Raw genomic sequence first — 8,683 nt, 5'->3', positions numbered from 1 at the left:
TTCCCTACCTATGTGACAGTGAGGTGGCCCCCAAATGGGTTGAGGTCTCTGAGTCTCCTACCAGCAGTTACTTAGCTGAAATAGACTTGGGGTGGTGGTGGTGGTGGTGGTGATGGGAGTTTATGTGGAGACAGGGATATGTGCCTTGGTGTGTGTAAAGGGCTTCGAGTCTGATAAGGGCAGAAGGACGTGCTTGCAGACTAGGAATCACTTTATGGCTGGGGTGGTGTGTTCCAGTGCCATTGTTTCTAAACAGGAGCTAACAATGTTCTGATGAGGCCTGTCAGCGGAAGTAATGGTTTATGACAGCTCAGGGGATTTCATGCAATCTCCCTTTACACCCCAGTCCTCTTTAGGGCAAGAGCTCACCCCCCCTTTTTCTCTCTGCCTTCTGCCCCTTCTCCTTGGTCTTTCAACCGTGTGATTTATTCTGCCACACAAACTATTTCCAGCACTGTGTAACATTCAGAGCACAGTACCACTGAATAACCAACCACCTAGAGGTTTTATCCTTTGAATAAAGGCTCAGGGCCTGAGCTCTCTCAAGGTCACTGACTTTCCCTCAGGAAAGGAGCATCTGCTCCTGTTCTCCCATCCTCCCAGGCCAAGCTGTGTGTGGACCAGGTCACAGGGATAGAACTCAAGAGCAGCAATGACACGAGTGGCCCTGTGAAGCATGGTGCATGCCTCTGGGACGCAAAGAAGATTGGAGAAGCATAGAAGTCCTCTCCTGAGTCACTCAACTCTTAGTGGATTGATGAGAAAGGGATCAGAGACCCTGAAACGGTGCTAAGGGTCACGGCCCAACATATGTGGTGAGTAGCTGTTGACTGCCTTTCTGTCCTTTTAGGCTCATGAGGCCTGCGGCTGCATATGTGCTATTTATCCTCACAGAACCCGTATTTGACAGTCGCAGAAGGCTACAGCAGCTTTCCCATGATCAGTGAGCTAGTCAGTGCCGGGGCTGGGATCCATCCTGCTGCCTGACTGGGATCCCCATGCTCCGAGTGACCACACATGTCACTGCTCTCGCCATCTCCCAGATCCCCTGCAGGCCTCCCATGATCCCCTCACAGCACACAGACATGGGGCACACAGAGCAGAGCTGCAGGTGTTTATGTCAGCCTAAGAATAGACTAGGTAGGAACAGGTGTCTGGATTCCAGCTTCAGGAAAGAGAAAGGACAGGGTTAATGCTCAGATCAGGCATCACTTGCAAAGACTCATAGTATCCCTGTGCTTTTACATTTTCCAAATAGTCTCAATCACATCCTCGGTGTAGAATGACAAGCACTGTTCGCTGAAGGTGGTGGACCTCTGTGAAACAGAAAGACATATACAGACAAAGGTGACTCCATGCAGGGTCTGTCCATTTAGCAGGACTGTCCAGTCCCCCAGGATGATCCACTCCTCAGTGGGATGAGCCACTTCCACTGAGAAGAAAATTCTCAGTGATTCAGATCCATCTCTAGTGACAAACTCTGACTACAGCTTCTCCCATGGACACAGGGCTGCAGCCCATACATAGCTGTCAGGAGGGAGTCTGAAATACCACCCTATCCAGGCACAGATGAAGATGAGAACATTCTGGAAGTGTAGTGGGAGCTGGGGTTGAGGGCAGGACAAGATGGCTGAGTGTGAGTTTTCCTGATGTCTCCTGTACCTGAGTACATCCATGATGGACATCAGATGTATGAATGTGTTATAAATACCTAGCAAAGAATCTCATGTACCTTGTGTGTATGTGTTAGGAGAAGAAATGTTTTTTTCTAGAAAAAACTGATTTTACAAAATCTGAAACTCAAGAGCACCTTGTTTAAAATAGAGTAAGAAACACACTATTCAGGATGTGTATCGCTGCCATGGAGCTGTCATTTTAAAACTAAAAAACATATCTGAGGGACACTGAGCAACTGTGTCGAGCCGCCACATGCACCTCCCTGGCCTTGGGGGAATGGAATGGAAGGAAGGCTCCATCTGAGCCAGGGGAGTAGAGTCAAGGTGGCCCCAGAGAAGGCGAAACTGGCCGATAGTCAGAACTCTTATGCTTCCTAAAATAGAGCTGAGGGCAAATACCTTTTTGGGCACCAGATTCTTTTGCCAAAGATTAAAACTCCCTTTGTCTCCTAACTTACGTGGGAATCACAGATTTGACACAATTTCTACACGGCATTGATATGATTCCTGTATTTACCAGTCAGGTGAGAATGATCTGGTATTTTAGGAGTACATGTGGCAGCAGAACAGGCTGGATGTGCACAGGCATGTTGCATATGACAAAGGCTATAGGGTAGGGCCTGTGGGCTTTAGTGTGAATCTGTATGACATGTACTAATGCTTGCATGAGCCATTTGTATACAGAATTCTACTGAACGCTGCATGTGAGGTGGAGTGGGGAACCTAGAGAGGAAATTACCATGACTTTTGCATCTAGGACTTTGGTCTGAAGTCCATTTTCATTGTAGCATGTCCTGGATTTTTCCAAAGTCCTCCTTTTCCTTGACAGTAGCACTGGGCTTCTCAAGGGCAGCATACAACAATGTCTTGCTTCCAATGGCCAGTGGGATAAAGGATTCATAAAAAACAGGGCATGCTTCCGCTGTAAAGACAGGCAGGAAAAGATGGCAGTAAAGGAGGTGCAGGCTGGGAGAAGGTGAGGTTCATGAATCTTTACCACGTCTACAAATGTCTGGACTGACCTTCCCCAGGCTGCTGCCTCCCATTCCCAGCACATTTCCCATGAAGCATTCACTTCCAGCAGGACAGAGGGTTATGGGGGGCTGGGACTGATGACCCCTCTGTCTTGACTATGGGTCCAAGCACACCAACCTGCACATCTCACCTTCACATAAGTACCACTGGACTTTCTCCTACTGTGTATGCAACTAAAGACTCTTTATCACCAACACCCTACACCCAACCCCCCACTACTTCAGTCCAAGGCCGAGAGCTGCAGGACTCTGCGGCAGATTGTTCCCAGGTACCACCACGATCTGTCCTGGACAAACTTGGAGGACTCCATGGCAGTGAGATGGGGTGAATAAAAGTCAGAAAGGCCATCTTCCAGCTCTTTGGTCACCAACAGGACCAGCACAAGCAGTGTCCCCTTCATGGTGCAGACTGCGAAATGTTCTGCTCAGAGCAGCTGCTGCTTCTTTATAAACTGCTGGCTCCTTGAGCCCAGGCCTCATCCGTCCAGGAACTCCAAATGTCTGTGGGCAAGGTCTAGAACCAGTGACTTTCTGAGGTCCATGGGGGTGGTAAGTATGGGGAGCCCCTCCTACCCCGAAGAACAAATTACTGGACGTTCACCCTGATGCTGTGAGATTTTGGAGAAAAGTGTCTGTGCCTTTGTCAAAGAGGAATTGGAGCCGACCTTTCTCAGTGGCTGCATTAGGAGCCAAATCCTCTTGTCCTGGCTTCATTTGTCACCTCTGCTTCCTGGTCACACCCTTCCCCACCTTCCCCACCTCTCCTGGCTCCGAATGCATTCTCCTCTGTCCTGGCTTCATTTGTCACCTCTGCTTCCTGGTCACACCCTTCCCCACCTCTCCTGGCTCCGAATGCATTCTCCTTCGAACATGAAATTGGGAAACAAGAGTCAAGGATGAGTCTCTTTCACTGTAGGGAGCCAAAAGATTATCCAGAACAGTGACATTTGCCTGAGTTCAAGATCTGAACAGAAGGGAAGGGGCCATACTAAGGCCCCTAGGATATCTCAACCCCTCAGCCCCAATATTAAGCCCCTGAGGACATATAGACACTATTTGGGGCTCGGTGACTCTCATATAGGACAATCCCAGGTGGTGTATCCATCTGGGGTTCCTCAGGGACTGGTAATGCTCTTTCTATGCCCACCAGCTAGAACATTCTACCAGTTCCCCTTCATTCCCGAGGGAGCCAATTCCTGGGTCCCTTCTATATTCCTGTATCTCTAGCCCTGTCCTGTCTCCAGGGCTTTTCAACTCCATCATCAGGCATGCCTCTGATGATTTGTCTAGCATAGTCCAAGCAGTAACATCGGGAGACAGTAGAGGGAGGGATTCATCCCTGCCCCAGGGACCCTGAATCATCTGAAGCCCTGCAGGGCCTTGTCCATAGACCAGAATGCTGGACTGACCACATTGCTATGTCTGCTTAGAGTCTCTGAAGTTCAGATCAGCCTTTGACTCTAAGAAAGAAGTTGTGACACAAATAAGATGAGATTGTCATCTGGACATTCTGGTACACATTCCTGGAGGCAGGAGACTTGCAAGTTCAAGGTTACCTGAGTTACACAGGTATCTCTGTCTAAAGAAGCCCAAGACTAAGGATGGAGCTCAGTTTCTGTGATGGTCAACCTGACTGACTGTAGAGTTGCCATAGAAACAGACCCCCTGACATGTTTGTGAGGAAAATTCTAGACTGGGTTGATTGATGTGGGAAGACTGACCTTAAATGTGGACAGCATGGGCTGGGGTTGCAAAATAAATGGAAAGGAGAAAGCAGCTGAGCACAAGAGTTCATGTCTCTCTGCTTCCTGATTGGTGATGCACTGTGACCTCAAGTCCTGCCACCATGTCCACCCACCATGATGGATTGTATCCCTTCAAAGTGTAAACAAATCCATCCTTCCTTAGGTTGCTTCTCATCAGGTATTTTGTCACTAATATACTGATACAACTGTAAACTATTTGTTTAGCCTATGCAAGGCACTGAGGTTAATTCATAACACAAACACACAGAGACAGAGAAATGGGGGTTTAGGTTGATCCCTCAGTGGGTAAATTGCTTGTTATGCAAGTATAAGGACATGAGTTCAGATCCCTAGCACTCATGTAAAAAAGGTGGTTGTCACATTATGAACCTCTAATTCCAGATGAGGTCCAGTTCAGAGACTGTCTCAAAAAATAAGGTGGAGCCAGGTGTGGTGGTGCATGCCTTTGATCCCTACACCCAGGAGCCAGAGGCAGGCGGATCTCTGTGAGATCAAGTCTTTCCTGGTCTACATAGTGAGTTCCAGGCCAGCTGTAGCTACAGGGAGATACTTTCTCAAAAAGACAGGGAAAGAAAAGAGAAAAGAAAAGAAAAGAAAAAGTGGGCTTAATGAGTAAAATCACTTGCTGTCAAGCTTAATGACCCAAGTTAGACCCATAAATCCCACATGGTATAAGCAGAGAACTGACTCTGGCAAGTTGTCCTTTGACCTCCCCAAAGGCACCATGGCATGTGTGCCCATACACACACATATATGAACTGTACACACACAGAATAAATAAAAAACTAGGGTGGCACACACCTTTAATCCTAGCACCTGGGAGCCAGAGGCATGCGGATTTATATGAGAATCAGGCCAGCCTGGTCTTCATAGCAAGTTCCAGGTCAGCTGGAACTGGAAGACCCTGTCTCAAAAAGCGTTATAAATATATATGTATATATACATACATATACATATATATAGCTACGTTTGATATACAGGTGCTATAAAAAATAAATGGTGGAAAGTAATAGAGGAAAATGTGAACATAGCTCTCCAGTATCTGTATGTACATGCTGTACATGCACAGTGCATGCACCCCCACTCATACTTGCATGCATACATTGCACACATACCTATACCACAAGCGTGTGTACACACATATACCACACACACATGAGCACACACATGAATACACATACACACACCCATACACACACACACACAAATGTGATTGTCTATGTGAACTCCGTTAGAAGGAAGCCCCAAAACTCTCAATGGTCAAATCTCAAACAATTTGTACAGCAAACTGAATAACATCACATTGAATTATAATTGTGAAACATATGACTCTGTACTGATATAAATGAATGAATGAATGAAAGTAAAGAAATAAAAATGAATGGCAGACAAATGCTCTTTCAGAAGAATTCCACAGTGTTGTTACCCCTCCTGGGAGACGAGTTTGCTTCCCTTCAGTCCTTGAGTACTGGCTATGTGTTTCCAGAGGAAAAGGGAGCTCTGGGAAGTGGACTGGCAGCAAAGTGCTTGCCATGCAAACATGAACATCTGCATTTCAATCCCCAGAACCCATATGAGAAGGCAGGCACAATATGGCACATCTGCGATCCCAGCACTAGAGGAGAAGACGGGGATCCTGGGACTCTGGTAGTCAGTCTAGACAAATCAATGAGCTCCGGGTTTAATGGACACCTGTCTCCAAAATAAAAGGTGGAGGAGTTGAGAAAGACACCCAATGTCCACTTCTGAGCTCCGAATGCATGCATACAGACATGCGTAGACATGTACAAAGGAACACATAACACACGTACGCACGTAGAAAAACGTTGGGAATGGGAAAATAGTAGGAAACCTGGCAAAAATATTCACAGGTGAAGTGAGCAGTGATGAGTGGTCTGCTTCACATGCCCTCTGATGTGGATGCTGCAAAGTGCTTCCCACGGGCTGAGCTACAGAAGACCCAGCACCACACTCTGTGAGGAAAACAAGACAAAGAAGAAAAATGTCAGATGATGGGAAAACGCCAAAGAAACCTGGTGAGCAGGATACTCGTAGGTTGACCAGAGATGAGCAGTGATGGGATGTGGAGGTGCGGCAACAAGATGGCTCCGAACAGCTGAGGTGAAGGCGGAGCCAGCTGGCCAGCTTGGGGCGCCACAAAAAAAAAGTAATACTAATTGGAGCCTAGCCAGTAAAGGACGTGTGATCACCTCATAAACAATATGTTATACTATGAAAAGAGCCTGCGTGACATACCTGACCTCTAAGCTGATTGAGTGACGGCTTTCCCGCCTATGCTAAAGCTTGCGACTTTTGCCCTTAAATATTGATCAGCCTTGCCAATAAATGAGTTTTCCTGCTTGAAGCAACTCCCTGCCGCGTCTGATTGTCCTCAGAAAAAAGGGCTGGTGAAACGGGCGGGCAGCGCACTTCCCCTTCCTTGACCCCCATTGCCGCGGCCTCTAGTCCCTCTATCCGAGACACAGCTGTTCGGAGACTATGGCAATGGGATGTGTCTGCATCACGTCTGCTTTGATAGGATGCCATGAGGTGGTTACCATGGTGAGAGCTATGCAAAGCCAAACACTAGACTATGGTGAGGAAAACAGAAGAATTCCGTGGAGTGCTATAGGTGTCACTCAATGGTAGACCCTCACTTACCTACAAAAGCTTTGTTCTCATCCCCATCACTGCAAAGAAAGAACAAAGACCTCAGCCTGGGCTGTCTGTGTACAGTACCTCAGCACTCCTCAAACTTGCAAGGTCATAAAAACAGAGAAATGATCACAGACCAGAGGACATGGTGACAAATGGATCTCAGCACTTGGTACCTCATCGCCGAAACAGTTACCGGGTGAGATTCCTGTTTGCTAAAGGGATCCAATCATAATCAGAAAGCTTGTGCACTCCCCTCTCTCAGGCTTCATTCAGCAAAACTTATTCTGTCACTGTTGATGTAGACAGAGTGACAGGCCAAGGCCTGCAGCAATTAACTCTTTGCCATTTACTTATCAAAACATGAATAACCTTTACTTTTAAAGATGAGTATCAAGCCAGGCGTGGTGGCACAGGCCTGCAGTCCCAGCACTTGGGAGGCAGAGGCAGGTGGAGCTCTGTGAGTTCAAGGCCAGCCTGGTCTACATAGTGAGTTCCAGGACAGCTGGGGCTGCAGGGAGACCCTGTTTCAAAAAGACCAAAAAGAATATCAGCCAAATCACATAAACACACAATAAGAACAGGGACGTGGAGGCAGGAGAATTGAGGGTCAGTCCAGGCTATACAGGAAGAAACTGCTTTTTTATATTTCTATTTATTTTAAAGATTTATTTCTGATCATGTGCATATGTATGTGTACCAGTACTGGAGCCCACGGAGGTCAGAGCTGTTGGATCTTTTGGAGTTGGAATTACAGGTGGTTGTTAGGCACCTCACACAGGTGCTGGGAATTGAACTTGGGTACTCTGGAAAAACAGTACATGCTCTTAACTACCCTATCTCTCCAGCCCGTGTTTCATGTTTTAAAATTTTATTTTTGTCTTTTTTGACACAGGGTCTCCTGGTAGCCCCAGCTGACCTGGAACTCGATGTAGAGCAGGCTGGCCTTGAACTCACAGAGATCCTCCTGCCTCTGCCTCCTGAGTGCTGGGATTAAAGGCATGTGCCATTGTGCCCAGATAAAATAACATTCTTTTCCTAATCTTTATTTATTTTATGTGTATGAATGTATTGTCTGCATGTGCGTAACTGCACCCGTGTCATGCAGTGTCCACAGAGATCAGAAGAATGTTGGATCCCCTGTAATTTGAATTATGGACGGTTGTTAGCTGCCATGTGGGTGCTGGGAACTGAACCAGCAGTCAGTGCTCTGCCGCTGAGCCATCCCTCCAGCCCCTGTGTTTCATATTTTTAAAAAGGTCTTGTTCACAGACCCCAAAGAAGTGGGATAACACCTTCAGTACATCTAAGCAGCTTTTATGGAGACCTTCCCTGTGTGTTGCCCCTGTCCTAGTTCTAGGGCTAGAGTGGCATCTGCCTGTCTGCTATATTGTAGTCAATGGTTTGGTGCTATGAAAAACTACCCAATACTGTATAATTAAAAAAAATTATTTTTATTTATTTTTTGGTCTTTTTGAAACAGGATCTTCCTGTAGCCCCAGCTGGCCTGGAACTCACTATGTAGACTAGGCTGGCCTTGAACTCACAGAGA

This window comes from Nannospalax galili, unplaced genomic scaffold (assembly GCF_000622305.1).
Source record: "Nannospalax galili isolate Female #2095 unplaced genomic scaffold, S.galili_v1.0 scaffold159, whole genome shotgun sequence".
NCBI lineage: Eukaryota > Metazoa > Chordata > Mammalia > Rodentia > Spalacidae > Nannospalax > Nannospalax galili.
This window is presented reverse-complemented; position numbering follows the sequence as displayed.